At 34.9% G+C, this 15,855-nt stretch overlaps 1 protein-coding gene across 1 annotated transcript in view; it reads left to right on the top strand.

Annotated features, from left to right (window-relative positions):
• The window catches only part of ANTXR2 (ANTXR cell adhesion molecule 2), a 165,678-nt gene that overhangs the window by 134,198 nt on the left and 15,625 nt on the right, over positions 1-15,855 (top strand). The window lies entirely within an intron of this gene.

Below are 15,855 nucleotides of genomic sequence, written 5' to 3' on the forward strand. Positions count from 1 at the left end.
AAAGATTAAAATGAGAAATGCCTCCAAGTGACTGAATGAATGCAAAGTGAAATTATTCCTTACTTGCTGACTTTGTGTCTAGAGTTGTGCAAGAAATAGAAAAATAGAAAATATAAAAATAGTTCTTATTCTTGTGTAGTACTAGGTAGGAATGATTATAAGTGCAAAAGTCATTATAATCCAGAGTGTAATAAATGGCCGGAGCTTAAAGTGAATTATTTTAAATATTGTGCAATAATTTTTAAATTAATTGCTTTCTGATTGTTTCATGTGTTAGTTTTTTTCTCCTTCAATATCTTTTAGGTTTAATAAGAGATTTTTATTTCTTTTGCATCATTCTCCAATCCCTGAGACCAACTTGAATACTGTTGAAATATTTCACTATTTCCTTCCATCAGCAATTATGCCTGAACTTTTATGAGGAAATAAATTATCTTAAAAGGAAAAGAAACTTTGATAGAATTAAAAAAATGTGAGAACATTTTGGCTGTTCGTTTAGGTTTTAGATGTGTGATTAAGGGGAAAACTTCTTGTGTGGGAATCCTCTAAGCAGGATTTTAAAGTACATTTATCCCTTGGTATCTGTTATCCACAGAGGACTGGTTCCAGAACACACCCGCACCCTGCCTGCAGATACCAAAATCTGCAGATGCTCAAGTCCCTTATGTAAAATGGTAGTAGTATTTGCATATAGCCTACACACATCTTCCTGCATATTTTAAATCATCTTTAGATTCCTTATTATACCTAATACAATGTAAATGTGCTTTCTGGAACTTCCTGGAATTTTTTCCGAGTATTTTCAATCTGAGGTTGGTTGAATTTGCCAATGCAGAACCCACAGATACGGAATTGTGGATAGGGAGGGTTGAATGCAATGCTTCCAATTACAGTGCTGATTTAGGAAAGAGAATGGTAAGAGTTTTGAAAGAGAATAGCCAAGGTTTGATGACAGAAGATCTGAAAATAGCAGTTAAATAGCATTGTGTCATTTAAAAATGTATCTGAATAGAGATTGATTAAAAATCCAGTGAAAAAGAATGCACCTACGACTAAATAACTAGGTCATTTGTAGTACTTTTTTTTTTTTTGCGGTACGCGGGCCTCTCACTGTTGTGGCCTCTCCCGTTGCGGAGCACAGGCTCCGGACGCGCAGGCTCAGCGGCCATGGCTCACGGGCCCAGCCGCTCCGCGGCATATGGGATCTTCCCGTACCAGGGCACGAACCCGTGTCCCCTGCATTGGCAGGCGGACTCTCAACCACTGCGCCACCAGGGAAGCCCTGTAGTACTTTTTTAAGAGCTATGATTGAAACAACTGAACTCCTGGGACTTCCCTGGCGGTCCAGTGGTTAAGACTCCATGCTCCCAATGCAGGGGGCACGGGTTCGATCCTTGGTTGGGGAACTAAGATCCCGCATGTAGCAGGACTCAGCCAAAAAAAGAAAGAAAGAAAGAAAGAAAAAAAGAAAAAAAGGAAGGAAGGAAGGAAAGAAGAAAGAAAGAAAGAAAGAAAGAAAGAAAGAAAGAAAGAAAGAAAGAAAGAAAGAAAGAAAGACAACTGAACTCCTTTAAACAGAAGCATCATAGTGATACTGGCAATGATGTGGTCACTCCCTACATTTAGGACTATGAATAGCATCTTAATATTAGAATGTGTGACCTGTAATCAGGTTGTACATATGTCAAATCCTGATAAATCCTGTTTTCTTACAACTTTAGAATGGGATCAGAGTTTTTGGTGCTTATTTCTCAGAACAGGAATTTATCATTTAAGAAGATAGATCCTACTGGAAGCTAAGTCATCTCCTGAGAGTACATTAACTCAAATGTCACTCTTCAACATGGCTCTACAATAGCTAGACAGCAATAGAAATGCACTACATATTAATGCAGTGAATGTGAAATAGTAAATGCTCCTTCCAAAAACAAGTAGCCAGTGTACACACAGTTGGGCACAGCATTCTCATTCTAAGTCACCTTAGATTCCTGTCCTTTGATTGAATTGTAAACATCTTAAACTTTCTTCACATCACATTACATTTTGCAGCCAGGAGAAATAAGACTTTCTTCCCACTTGATGTCACATACCTTAGGCACCTAAGCATACATGTCAATGTGCTGTCTTGCTCTTTGGTTTCTACTTTGCTTCCTCATATTCGTGTTTGACCCAGCTTTCACCCAAGTTGCTGCTCCTTCTGGCATTTCCCCCAGTTTTAGGTTCCCTTTTTTCCAGTCCAGCTGGCCTTTGAGCTTCTCCTTTCGTGTTCAGTATTTCTCCCTAGACAATGTGCCCCCCAACTCCTTGTCACTACTTCATTTTTACATTTGTGGTCCGTGATGTGCCACCACAGGTTATGTATAATTTCAGGACTGCTGTTCCTAGTTGAGTAAATTATGTTCTGCATAAAGGTGGAAACCGAGGGACTAATGGGGGCAGTCCCTGAAATCCAGCCCACTTTGTGCTGCCAAGCTGAGTCTTGAGGAAAGGGTGCTTGTTTTGATTGACAAATGCAGTGCCTTTTTTTTTTTTTTTAAAAAAAAAAAGGACATACAGTTTTTAATCTCTCCACGTTGGTGGAGGGCATGCATTTTAATTTTAGGAGCATGTTACAAACCTGTCATTCTTAGCAATGGCCAGCACTATTTCGTTGTTTTCTAAATAGAATGTCCGGGGTCAATCCTCTGAAAGCACACAAGATCTCACTCTGATGACTATGTCTCTTTCATGAAAGAACCACTGAATAGATAGATATTTCTTTGGTTTGGAACTTGACTAATGGAGGCTTTTTTTTTTTTTTTTTGACTCCAATATCTGCTCTGAAGTTTTATTTAAAACAATCCTATACACCAGACTATTTGCCAGTTCATGTGTGTTAGACAGAAACAGTGGTAGGAACACATGGCACTTATTAGTGTCCATCATGTGTGAGGCATTGGACTTCCTGGGCATGTTCATGGTCCTCCCACTGACTCCGTGAAGCTGTGACGTTGTCCACAATTTATAAATGGGAAAATAAAGTGGAAAAGATACATTGCTCCAAGTCAAATGACTCAAATGGTAGATTTGGTTTTCAAAGTTGGAAAGAGACTACATGCTCCTTTCATCTTATTCAAAAGCATTGACAGTCATTTACTGATACTATTTGTCACAGAAATTCTGTTTTACTGTTTTTTCATAACACACTTTTCATGTGCCACAGTTCATATCTGAGAGAAAACTCAATATTAACAGCTATTTAGTTTCTTTAGGTAATTTGATTCAATGGTAAGATTACAATTTAGAAAAAGTTAACTTTAATTTGTGGATGTGTGTGTGTGTGTGTGTGTGTGTGTGTGTGTGTGGAATACGGTGGGATAAAATATGTAAATAACTAAGGCGGTAAAGTTTTCTTTTAACTCTTTGTTATAAAACAAACATACTTATTAAACAAAAATTGTAAAAGTTTCAGGACAGAGAAGAAAAAAGTATCTTCTTATATGTATCACACAAACCAAAGCTATTGAAGAAAGTATTGGGTTGGCCAAAAAGTTCATCTGGGTTTTCACAAGATAGTGTGGAAAAAACCCAAACGAACTTTTTGGCCAACCCAATATTACCTCAAATTTTTCTGAACTTGTTTTTTCAAATATAGATGAACTCACACTATATAAATACTAATTTCTGCCCTGCTTTAAAATTGTATCATTATTGTTTTTTATATTGTTACATAGTTTATATGCTAACATTCACATAACATTTTACTAAACATTTTACTAAGCATTTTACTGTGGTCAGTGTAGGAATCCCTGTGTTTGGATATTTAATAATTTTTCGTGGTGGGAAGGGTAGCATTATAACTAATGCAGCAATGATTACTTTTATTCCAAGCTGGGTATTTTTGAGGAGAAAATAAATAGGTTTATAATGAAGAACTAGGAAGGAATATCTTTTGCCAAGGAAAATGCACCACTCTTTTATTAAGAATTGTTGTGAGCCATTAAATAATTATACGAAGAAATTCTTTCTGTACTGCTGTTGCGACCCTCCTGGAATGCCTCCTTCACTAATCTTCCTGCTTCCTCTAGGCTGAAGACCTTCTTCTCTTCTTGGTGGCACTTTTCATGAAACAAACTTAACTCTAGGGGCTTCCCTGGTGGCGCAGTGGTTGAGAGTCCGCCTGCCGATGCAGGGGACACGGGCTCGTGCCCCGGTCCGGGAAGATCCCACATGCTGCGGAACGGCTGGGCCGGTGAGCCATGGCCGCCGAGCCTGCGCGTCTGGAGCCTGTGCTCCGCCACGGGAGAGGCCACAACAGTGAGAGGCCCGCGTACCGCAAAAACAAAAACAAAAAAATCACTTAACTCTAGGGTAAGGCATAGGTGTGATTACTAAACACAGTTAATTTTATTAATGTTTTGCTCATATTTAGAATTTACCCAAGTATGAATATTGAAGGCCTTAGTTAATTACCAAATAATGGATATTTTGTGAGCATTTTAAATTTACAGTATGGTGATATGATTTGGTCTTAAAAAAAAAAAAGAGAGATAAACTATGGTCAAAGTAACATTATACCAGCAGTTTACAAAAAGTTTGAATGGATATCGGAATACTGTTATTTAATGTGTAACCACACGTTACACATGAGTGCCTTTATTCACTCCTTTCTTCTTTGATATTCATTCGGTCAACAGTTTACTACTTTGCACTGAGACAAGTGAACGAGATAGGTCAAGTCTCTCTTCTGGTGGAGTTTAGCTCAGGAGACAGAAAACAAATATTTAAAATAACTATGAAATGTGAAGTCCTTTGAAGAGTGGTATGAATGAGAGTAAATAGGGGAGGCATATTTTTGTATGTTAATAGGCACACGATAATTTCAGGTAGCAAGAGCTATAAAGAAGACAAAATGATGTAAGGAAATAGAGAATGGCTGGAAAGAGGCTACAGATACTCAGATGCACGTGAATTGTGAATGCATTCAGACAGTTGCAGGAATTAGATTATCCTCATTTAGTGTTATTTCTAAAGATATATCACTTATCTAAATACCATCTAAATTAATACATTTGTGGCAAATAAAACAAATTAAATATGCTCGTTTGTTCAAGAATATCTAATGTTGATCTGGGAACAAATAGTAAGCTCTTACAGTTGCAGCTTTAACCTTGCCAATCACAGACTTCCTGTAAGTGCACTGCAGTTATTTGGAACCTTTTCTGGGTTGGCGTTGGCATTCTTTTGCTAGATTACATTTATGCATTAGTACCATCTGCGCCTGCTGTACCTTCTGTGAGTGAGCCCTGGCCAAATGACTGGCATTTATCTGAAAGTGGAGAGAGAGAGAGAGAGAGAGAGAGCGAGTAAAAGTGAAAGAAAGAGAGGGAGAATGAGAGAGATCCTAGAGGATTTATTCTACTCACTGTTGGCACAAGTGCAATTTAGGAAAGGATAAAATATTCGCAGCTGGTGTCCCTGACTTCAACCCTTATAAAGTTAAGTCTACTCATTTGCTTTCTCTTAAATATATATATATATATATATATATATATATATATATATATATATATATATATATATATAAAAGCTATTTACTTTCAGCCTGTGATATGCAAACAAGGTTAAAACCAAGTATTTAAATAAGAAAATACAAAAAAGCACATTTGCAAAATTTTCAAGTTGAGAAAAATTATGTACAATTTGAATATATGAGCACTTCTTCTATGACAGAGAATATACATAATGTAAGTTTGGTTTTGTTGATTAGATTTGGTAGACTGCTTGAATTGAACTCTATTTTGGTAAATGTGTTGAAATCGAGACTTAAGAATATTACAGTAATATGTAGGAAAAGTATGGAACATATAATCAGTGTACTGAATTTATTCTGTAGAATCTTTCTGAGAGTATATCATTTTAAACTATATGGTACTGCAAAATAGATCAGCAACTTTCATGCCTAAAACACACTTTAGAGCTGTAAATGGAAATAAATAGATAAAAATAATTCTCTGATTAGTAAAAATAGATGTGGAAGAGTCCCAGCTCATTTACACTATTATCTGTTTTTACCTTATACCTACTTTCAGTGGACTTGGTTATCTGGTTTCCATACTTGTGGCAAATTAGAAGCAGTACAGTAGAATTGGGGGCAGGGGCTGCGAAAGGTGGATATATCACAGTAATGAGAGGAAGGAGTTGCAAGGAAGAGAATGAGAAAACTGATGGACACAAGACACAAACACTGCAATCGGAGTTGTTTAATGTAAGAAAAAGCAGCTTCACATTCCCCAAAATGCCCTAAGGACATTGCTGGACTACCTTCTGGTATAATCATCGATATTCATCATTACGAAGCTTTGTCTTGGATATGAGAACATGGGCAGATAACTCAGTGTAGGAAGATAGAAATGTGAGTATGTTATTGAAAAGAGTTCCATCCTAAACGGAAAGTAGGTAAAGCTTTAGGATTTAATGTAGTTGATCCACACCTATCCTTACATACTAGTTTGTATTGTGCAGGTGCTAAAGATCTGAGTTCATTTTCTATGGTCATAAATATGTAAGGTCTCTCTCATATAAGTTCCTTTTGAAAATTTTATAATTCTTTTCATAACGTTCTTCAGATTTAATTTATAAGGTATTTAATTTCTGAATTCTCACTGGATTTAAGTTTCATAAATGTAGGCATTTTCCCTATATTCCCATCCAGTAATATTTCATCATCTCTAATGTAATCTTAAAAGATCTATACATATATACAAAATACAGAATTTTATTAGTGCTTTAGTGGTGATGATTATGGGTGTTAGAGGTTGACTCTCCTGGGTCTGGAGCTGCTGTTTACTTGCAATGAACTTTAAAGTAAAGGATTTGCCTTCTCCAAGCATCAGTTTCCTCATCTATAAATTCAGGATATTAATACCTGCCGCATCGGAGAGATGATTAAATAACCCCAGTGCTTACAAAGTCCTTAGAAAAGCACTTGGTAAATAAGGACTAAATTGTATAATGGTTGGTCATAATTCTCATTGCTGTTGTTGTCAGAAAACTATTGGTTATATTCATGTGGAATATAGTTGGTTATGGTTCAAATTATACTTTTAAAAGTGACTGTAACTGGTTTCTCTGCTTTACTATTTTATGTATATTGAACCATGTATCAGTTTGGAAAGGTCTTCAGAATCACAGTGGTATTGCCAAGTTAGCACTAGGAGAAAGAAATACCATAGTAGTTGCTCCGGTCCTAGGCACTGGGTCCTGTTTCATTTGGAGAAACTAGTGGTGGCAGCAACGTGAAGGACAACTACCGAAAACTTTTATTCTTTCATTAACAGTTAGAATCTTTACATTTTTGTCTTTGATGGCTGAGTCTGTGAGCCCAATGGTTGTCACCTATGTCCACCAGATGGTAGGCAAATAGGGGAGAAGGGCCAACTTGAATGGCTGAGGGAACAGAACAGAGGCTGGGGGAAAACCAGCAGCACCTTTTTCTCCCAGTCTCAATTACCAGGATAATTGTTCCACTCTGAATTACTTATTCCCAACTATTGCATATAGTCAAGACTATATGCAATTCTACAGGGATTCAGATAGTAATATATATAAAATTCAATTTGAGTTAGCTTTTTTTTTTTTTTTTGTGGTACGCGGGCCTCTCACTGTTGTGGCCTCTCCCGTTGCGGAGCGCAGGCTCTGGACGCGCAGGCTCAGCGGCATGGCTCCGCGGCATGTGGGATCTTCCTGGACCGGGACACGAACCAGTGCCCGCTGCATTGGCAGGCGGACTCTCAACCGCTGCGCCACCAGGGAAGCCCTGAGTTAACTTTTGAAATGTCAGCTATTTTCTTGGCTATATGTCTTGCAAAAATACTAAGCAATAATTATTTTTTTCATGCTATCATTAAAATGAATTGACTATCATGACAGATAAAATAATTATGATAAATATATACATAGATAACCACATATTAGTAATGTATAATAAAAGTCTGTTATATCTTAAAGTAAATTAATAAATATTTTTATTTAAACATATCTTCCATAATATTCCTAACAATTATTACTGGTCTATGAGAACTTTTTGATTTTTTTTATATCTTGAATTCATCTATCACTATAATCTATAAATTATGGTAATAATTCAGTTGATTTTTAAATCTTGTAAATAATAATTATTTATTGTGGTAAATATGTATAACATAAGATTTACAGTTTTAACCATTTTTAGGTGTAAAATTCAGTACCATGAAGTACATTGACACTGTTGTGTAGCCATCACCACTTTTCATCTCCAGAACTTATTCAACACTCCAAACTGAAACTGTGTACCTATTAAACAATAATTCCCCATTCTCCCTTCCCTCTAGCCTCTGGTAACCATTACTTCTTCTTCTGTCTCTATGAATTTGACTATTTTAGGTACCACATAAAAGTGGAATCATACAATACTTGTCCTTTTTTGTCAGTCTTATTTCACTTAGCAAAGTGTTTTTTAAGGTTCATGCATATTGTAGCTTGTATCAAAATATCATTCTTTTTCAGCCTGAGTAATATTCCACTGTATGTATATACCATATTTGTTTATTCATTTGTCTGTGGATGGACATTTGGGTTGTTTCTACCTTTTGGCTATTGTGAATAGTGCTGCTGTCAACATGGGTGTACAAATATCTCTTTGACTCTCTACCATCAATTCTTTTGTGTATATATGCAGTGGATCCATATGATAATTCTATCTTTAATTTTTAAAGGAACTGCCATACTATCTTCCACAGTGCACCATTTTACATATCCCTCAGCAATGCATGAGGATTCCAATTTCTCTACCTCCTTGCCAACACTTGCTATTTTCTGTTTGTTTGATAATAGCTATCCTAAGAGGTGTGAAGTGGGATAATGACAGTTTTGTTTTTTAGCTTCTACTTTTCCACTTATTTTTTTCCTGTTTGTAAACAGGTGGTATGTACTTCCAACTCAGGCATTTTGCTTAGCATAAGAATACAAAGACAAAAGACTTATAAGTTATGGTAACCTCATAGCAGCTTTTCCATATAAGAAACACAGTTGGACTTCTTAGTTCATTTAAAAATATCTACAGACATGTTATGTTTAGCTGTCTCCACATTTGCTGAAATTGAAATATTTTAAAAATAAAATTGTTACTTTCACATGCAAGTCTTTACAGATCTTTAAAAATTCTCATTTTCCTTTCTAAGCTTAAAATCAAATCTCTTTTTGCTTTAGTATGGCAACAGTCTCACTCATCTTTGCAGCCACATAAGCTAAAACTTCTAGATGGAAGTTGACATGTGGTTTGTAAAATGGTAAGGTTGTAACTACAACCTTCGGACATCAAGTTAGACACACTCCTAGCTCATTGATGGCATGGTTTAATAAACTTTTTTTTAATAGACATGATTGGGATTGCTATGTTTTGGTAACAAATATTCTGGTTAACTAAATCCCCTCAAAAACATGCACAAGAAAATATGAATGATAAATAGTTATTAATTCTTAAATAAATTGTATCCAAATTCTCATTTCAAAATATTGGTTGATTTATTCAACACATATCAATCATTGTTAATTCAGCAGACCTTTGTCCATCTTGAAAGTTTTCCAAAACCATAATTTTGAATCAATTTTAAGTCTGCAGTTCTCCCAAGGTAAAGAACATAGGACATTGAAGTGATTGTTTAAGAACACACTGATTGGTGGTAAATTGTAAGATCATTTTGTTAGGTAAAATTTGTCTTTTTCTCATAAAAGTGAAAAGCAACCAAAGAAAAATGCTTTAAAATTTCTTGTCTAGATAACAGCTAAAGGATGTTAAATTTTTCTTTGCTCAGTACTGACTTGTTCATGGACATCACCTCCGTAATAATGCAGTTAAGTGGATAGATGGAAGTTGTTAACACTGGTAGTACTCACTGATTGCTGCTAATTAATTTATTCAGTGGCTGATTTGTAAAGATGTTATTTTTAATATTGCTCAATAAGAAAATGACCCCAAGTCACACAAAGGGAAGGATTCTCTTGATCTAATCCTTTTAAAATCTGGGATGAATTTTGTAGAACCTGAACAATGAGCTATCAACTGTGGAAATTCTAAGTCTTGAAGGTTAGTATGATTATAGCAGAGAGATTATATTTTTGTTGATTCTGAGTCTCAATAACTGGTATGATTTGAAATTACTATAAAGTAAAATTTGTGCCTGGATTTCGGATTTGCTTTTTTCTTATTTCCATATGCTCTGTCTTAAACATATGTTAAGTTGTATATTTAAAGCTAGAAGTACCAAAAACCCACATAAAAATATGTTTTCTTCATTATCAAAGGCTTCAATGCCATCATCATTTAGAAAAAAAGAGAAACAGTGAATATAATTTAAGTCTGTAAAACAGACTTTTAATAGCACCATATAGGAGGAACATCTGGCTTTCTTTTTGCAAGGTACATTGATGTTGTCAGTAGAGACTGAATAAAAATGCTGATATGATTGTCCAGGTTTGGGGTTTGCCAATACAAGCATATTTCATTCAGTCCGTCTTCTCTAAGTTCTAAAGATAGGTGTTGACTTTGAAGAAAAAATACAATGATATATATTTAGAATGACCCATCTTCCTCATTTAAATCTAAAAATGTGCTGCTGCAGTTGGATTTTTCTCAGGGATGCCATTCAAACCACACATTACATTGTCATCTCACATAGGCTTTCTATCTGTGACGGTGGGATGGTAGGTTAGAGTATGACAGCTCAGCACAGCTTTCATTGTGCTGTTGTAAGGATGCATGACTACCAGCGCCTCTCTTTTGTTTCAGTTAAAGAGACATTTTCCAGTGGCAAGGTTTTGGCATTGAATTTTCATTGTCATATTTTAAAAGTGTGACAGAGACTGAACTTAAAGAAAGCAAGCTTTATGAACACTAGATTTTTTGCAGTTGCAAAAAGCAGTTTCTTGCCTTTTCCTTTCACGTTCCTGACTCTGAAGAATGTTCTGTTTACCCGTCCTGCCATAGAATGAATACTTTTCTAATAATCTCTTACCAACAGAAGAACAACTCCAATAATGCATTGTAGATTAAAGACTTTCTCATTAATTTTAAATAAGTAGTAACTGAAATTGATTTATCAAGTCATATTTTATTCTTTTAAAGAATGTTTTCATTCTTTTCAAGCCCAAATCTCTACTTGTTGATAAAGAGTTCAGTATCCACTAAATATTAATCTTTCACATTTGTCAGCAAGTGTCATCAATTTTAAGAGGGTTTTAAAAATATGTGTTTTGGGAAATCTGCATGAATTGTGCTGTATTGTTTTCAAATCTAATAATGTTAGTAATCAGAAAATATAGAATAATTCCTCCTGATACATAACTTGGTCTCTGGAATTTTTATTGACATACGTAGAGATAGTAAGTGGTATGCCACTTGTGTGAAGAAACACCATGTTTCTTCAAATACTGATTTCTTTGACAGGGAATAACAGAGTCATAAAGGAAAATAAACACCCACAAAATCAATTAATTAATTGGGCACGATTTAATATTTCAGTACTTCATGACATGTTTACATGTGGTTAGGTTACTCGTAATGACCACTTCTTGCTTGTCAAACATGTTGTATTTAGATCTAAGAATAATAATGGACTCAGAATACATACTTTTATCTTCTCTGCCTGTTGGAGGTTTCAAGCCTGAAGCAGACCTCACTTCCTACCATCTGCTCTCTATTTAAAATTGATATCACGTTCAGTTCCTCCCTGATGCCTACTTGTTTTCCAGCTTAGAACACTTCTATCCTCCAGTTCAGCCATTTCCCTATTATGCCTAGCATTGGGCTGACATATAGGAAAGGAGACCTCTAGGACTGCTAGAATATCCATGTCACAAAATAAGCCAGGAAGACTTTTGCCCTGGAACAATTGCCACTATTGCTTAATTACAAGTCAGTTAGCAAAAACTGAAGTGTGGTTTTATAGTTTTGTGTTTCTATGTGTAGGCAAGTGAACCACTGTCTTTTATTTTATAGCTTACTAATCATCATGTAGTTAGATTGAACAATCTCAATATTCATATGAATATCTATTATCAATATCAATTACATGTTTTAGAGAGATGTTAGCTGCATAGATCAAATTTAGTATTTCAAACCCGGTAGTTATCATTAATTCAGAAAATATGTTTAAACACAAACTGTAGGGTGAACACTGTCCTAAGCATTTACAAAATGGTAATTAAAAAAACGATCATGGAACTAATAGTCTGGGAAAGAAGATAAAGTTTAAACAAATACTTAAGATTTTTTTTTGTTAAAAAAATTAAAAGATTTGTTATACTGCTGAACAAATTTTGCTATCATCTGAATCTAATTATATTTTGTAGTAGGATATAAGGCTAATTATATTTTTAATTTAGAAAATCATTTTGTCTTTGAATATCAAAATTTGTTTTTCTGAGCTAACTGAAAATTTATTTCTATATTTACATCTGTCTATCTATATATCTTCCTATCTATTTATCTATTTGTCTATCAATATCTGTCTACCTATCTACATATCCATCCAACCGTAAATCATCTATTTGCCCTAACACAAGACCCAGTACCTGACTTGTAGATAGACCTAAACTCCAGTTTCTGGATCTGGGATTTATGTTGAATAATTACATGTAGACAATCAAATGGAAATTAAATAATCAAATCCAATCATTTTTAATTGTTTGACTCTTAAATGTACATGTCTTCAGCATTTTTGAGTTCTATGGCCAAAGAAGCAAACTGTCATTTGTATATAGAGGTAACTTATTACACATGAATAAGTAATTAGTATTCTGAAACACTATCACAATCATGTTTCTCTACTTATTTGAATGTATCTATATGCTTATCTGTGTATAAATGTTTAAACTTTGAAAGTTTATTCTTTCCATTTGAGGGAGATTATTTCTCTAGAGATGGCTTAATATTACCTCAATTATTTTAAGAGTCAGTCTTGTTAGTTGAGATGTTATTTAGGCTAGGAATGTCTGTATTGGTCAAGGGACAAAATTCATGTTTAGTTTCTTTTCAGAGTGTGAAAAGCAAGGGATTCCCGTTAAGTGCCATCGTATACTCATTGATAAGTGAAGTGACATCTGGGTCACAGTGGCATCTATCTTTGCAATATAAATCCCTGTGGCTATATGTGAAAGGCACGTTCAGACTTGCATGTGCACATAAAAGCAGGGATAGTCTTCATGCTGTTATTGGCCTAATTTTAGTATAAACGATTTAAGGTGCTACTTGAAGTTTTGTTCTCCTTGGTATAAATTTAGCAGTAAATGTAATCATTTGCCTGCTGCTCTAGCAGTTTAGAATGTAGAAGTGTAATGTGAAGAATTTTAATCCACATTACTTATGTGTTATAGAAAAGCATATATCATCTGATATCATACATCTAAATATTAGTCTGTAATAAATACTCAAAATGAAATCCTGACTTTGGGGATTTGTATGTCATTATTAAATATAAAAATGAGTTCAGCAATTGTTTAAAATTGGTTTTACCAAATGCAATAAAAATACCTAAAGCATAAATTTGTTGTGCAAAAGTTGAATACATACGTGCGTCTTCCATTAGGACTGAATGCCTGGAATGAGTTCACTAAATACTTGCTGTGCTGAAAGAAAACAGCATCACAGTAACTAATTTTCCAGATAAAGCATTAGGTAGATTTTTAATAAAATTTTTTCATTTATAATCTAGAAAGTTATCTATAATTATCCTTCAAAATGAAGCTTTAAAAACTGTACATTTCTTTAAGGTATTTTTAATTGGTATTATCCATCCAGTATTAATTTTAAAACTTAAAGTGAAGTTTTTAATATTTGTTTTTCTTTGAAAGAGGCTGTAAATGATTGGACTTAGTCTCAAATTAGCTGGGAATTTAGCTCTCTGACAAATGACCCAAAGAGCTGTGAATACTTTTAAGTAGAGATAGCTAATGAAATCATGTGCAGGCTGAATTCATCAACATGTTTTTAGGTATTAATTATTTTTTTAACTGGGACAACAAACACTGTTTTAGAGTCCCAAAAGTGAGGATTTAATTCTTAGAAACTAAACTTAGCTATAGAGAAATCATTGCATTCCTAGGATCGTATACATTAGCAAAATGTCTCTATAAATGTTTTTCAGTGATAGTGATGTATAAGCATTCAGGGTTTCTCTTTAAATGTGCCTAAAGCAGTTTGATAAGACAAATAAATATCTCAATGCCTAATTTCCTAGGAAAAAGACAAATGAATTGCATGTAAAAGTTTTGCTCTCTGATGTTAACAACTGAGGTTAAAATTTTAAGTCTAGAAATACTCAAGTGAAAATTAATATTTTCATGCATCATTCTTCCACACTGAGTCAATTAATTTATTCTATGTATGTCCCACCTGATTGAACAGTAGTGATATAATAAACCTTTCATTTGGATTTGTCTCACATTCATCTAAATACATAATTAAAATGTGGATTAATTAATAACTAAATAATTAATATGGATTAATTATTATCTAAGTCAGCCATTATTTGACATAATATTTGGAGTTTGGGTTTTTATTCTGATTGTCTGTTGAGTGTGTGGGGGAGAGAGAGCTTGAGAGAAAGTTTGTGTGTGTGTGTGTGTGTGTGTGTGTGTGTGTGTGTGTATGTGTGTGTGTGTGTGTGTGTGTGTGTGTGTGTGTGTTGGCCTTAAGAACTTCGAAGAGTAAATCACTTAACATCTTATCTCAGTCTTCTGTGAAAGAGATGAGAAGGGATCCAGATGTTTACTTTTAGTAACTTGGCTTTTAAAAACGAATTTATAACAGCTACTGCTACAAGGCTTTGCATCATAGGCTCTCTGCTTCCTGTGTGACTTTATCTTCCACTTTCTTCATTGCTCAGTCTGCTCCTGCCACACTATCTGGATTACTTGTCTACAGATATGCCAAAGACGCTTTCACCCCAGGGCCTTTGCACTTGTTGATTTCTCTACCAGAATTATTCTTCCCCAGATAGTCATAGTTTCATTGACCTCCTTATAATCTCTGCTCTATGTCACCTGAACATCTTTATAAAATTACAGCACCTCCAGCACTGGTCTGCCACACACATGATCATATATACTGACATCATATATACTGACTCTACCCCCTTGCTATGATTCAGAATCACCTTTTTCTTTTGGAATGGATTATTCATAAGTGGTGCTGTGCACTGGGTAACACATCACACCAATTGTTCTACTATTTGTGATGCCAAGTTTGATCAGAGAAACCATATTGTAAAAGCCTGATTCATCATATTGATTATTATATATTTTTGACATGGTGCACATTAGTCTTTGATAAATTTCTTTAGTTTTGGCATAATATGTCTGAGACTCATCTTTTACATTTTCTGTTTCAAAAGTAGAATAAACCATTCAACTCCAAGGAGCATTAGATATTTTTAGTAGATAATGGAATTTAGAGAACACATTTGGATACTAGGGTTGCTAATTGTTATTGGGTTTTCATTGCTTCTAAGCATTTTCAGCAGGTAGAACTAGGAAATTCAATACTTTTGAAAAAATCATGAGTTTATGGTATACTTTTTTTTTTTTTTTTTTTTTTTTTTTTGTGGTACGTGGGCCTCGCACTGTTGTGGCCTCTCCCCTTGCGGAGCACAGGCTCTGGACGTGCAGGCTCAGCGGCCATGGCTTATGGGCCTTGCCGCTCCGCGACATGTGGGATCTTCCCGGACAGGGGCAAGAACCCATGTCCTCTGCATCGGCAGGCAGACTCTCAACCACTGCGCCACCAGGGAAGCCCTATGGTATACTTTTAATTCTGATTTAGCATTAAAGGATCTTAAT

The sequence above is a fragment of the Delphinus delphis genome, chromosome 5 (assembly GCF_949987515.2).
Source record: "Delphinus delphis chromosome 5, mDelDel1.2, whole genome shotgun sequence".
In the NCBI taxonomy this organism is placed as follows: Eukaryota; Metazoa; Chordata; class Mammalia; order Artiodactyla; family Delphinidae; genus Delphinus; species Delphinus delphis.